This window comes from Agrilus planipennis, unplaced genomic scaffold (assembly GCF_000699045.2).
Source record: "Agrilus planipennis isolate EAB-ADULT unplaced genomic scaffold, Apla_2.0 scaffold55, whole genome shotgun sequence".
Taxonomy (NCBI): domain Eukaryota; kingdom Metazoa; phylum Arthropoda; class Insecta; order Coleoptera; family Buprestidae; genus Agrilus; species Agrilus planipennis.
In genome coordinates this window covers 1,429,115-1,430,961 of record NW_020438918.1, presented here as the reverse complement: position 1 = coordinate 1,430,961, position 1,847 = coordinate 1,429,115, and positions in this window count along the sequence as shown.

Below are 1,847 nucleotides of genomic sequence, written 5' to 3'. Positions count from 1 at the left end.
AGTACTAAGTTTACCCTAAGAAGCCAAAATATATAGGGTTTGCTACAATTTCTTAAACTTGCTGGCTTGTGCCCAACTGAATCGATCATGTAGTTTATATTCGTGATACGGACGTGTACCCAACAGAAAAGAAATGTGTGCTGATGAGATCTAGAGAACTTTTTATTTTTAATAAGATAACATATATTTTATTTAAATAAGATGTAGTAATTGGATTACATACAACTGATATTACTGAAGCAATATCTCATTACGTGAAGTTGAATTGTTTAGTTTTCATTGTTAGCGTTAAAATTACTTTCGTTATTAAAATATATGGTGACCAATGTCAACATGAGTTTGTCTATGTCTATCGCATACACCACACACGACAATATATCTCACTTACTACGGATTGCCCTCCTTTCCGGCAAGATAAACAACAATTATTCTCTCATCCGTCTGTCTGACTAACAAATATTAAATGTCTCTATTATTGCACTGCAATAAAGCCACGGGAGATGGATTGAGTTGCAATTTTGGTGAACTAGTTTCCTTTGAAAAAGCTTCCACTCGATTATACTGTGATTCGTGTTTGGTGACCTATTAAACATTTTGAAAAATGTTGAAATGCTCAAAGCTTTTTTTATGTGGTTTTTAATCCATTATCAAACTAAAATAATTTCATTAACTAGCTACCTCATGGCCAGAACATAACAGAAATAAAAGTCAATCTGATAATTGTAGAACAAACAAAATAGCTCAAAACCCCAACGCCAAAACACGACACTGTAGTTGTCCTACAAACCGCCAAAGTTATTCCAATCTTCATATTTAATCTGATAATTGACAATTAATCGATAAAAATAATATATAACTCCCAAAAATCCCCCATGACCTAGTCCTAACCCACCATTGCTTATAATTTCATAAAGAAGCGAATTTATATGTTCATTTTGAGGTATAACTACTCCACCATGTTATACAACAACGAATTTTAAATATTTGGAAATGGGATATAATTACTTTAAATCTAATATTGAAAGCGGATTATATAATTTAGAATAACTGGTCAACAATTTAATTCTAGTTAATTAATAACGTAATAGTAAAATGATAATCTTAGCTTACATTATGATATACGTAATTGGGAAAGTAGAAAGGCAGGGAACCATCACACGGTGACTGAAGACGGCAAGCCGCCTCACCGCCCTTATTTGTGATCTTGGATCTGACTCTCGACTACTCGATTATTAATTCCGCTATTTAAACTGTCGTTAATTGATCTACCAATAAAGTAGATAAGAAGTTGAAATAAACCATTTAGATGTACTAACTTGGTATCAGTGTTATGAATATCAATTTATAGATACCATGTGGCAATAAACAACCCTTTACTTGATATTGTAATGTTACCTACCTGAATTTGAACATGTATTCATGCGGGTTCTAATTTGTATCTATTATCAATTCTGAGAAAGAAAACGGCTATTTCCGGAATATGCCAACTTGATATGCTACTAACAACAACCGATGCGAATTCATTCCCTTTCTATCATCTGATTTTATTTTCGACAAACTCTACTTGAGTATACAGTCTATTTCAATTTGTTAGAATTGTGACCTTGAAGAAATCTGCGCGAAGATAGAAAGAATACACACTAGGCGTGAGCAAAACAGAAATAATTGGAACAAGCTTAAACGAGCAGAGCTCTCGATGGGCGGTCTTAGGAGATCGGCTAGAACTGTACAGTACTAGACGAAAATGTTTAGCAATTTCTTAAAACAAAAATGTATATTAATTAACAATAGAAAACAAAGCAAAAGTTTTATAGGTGTGTAGAACGTTAAGTTAATTCACTTGTTAT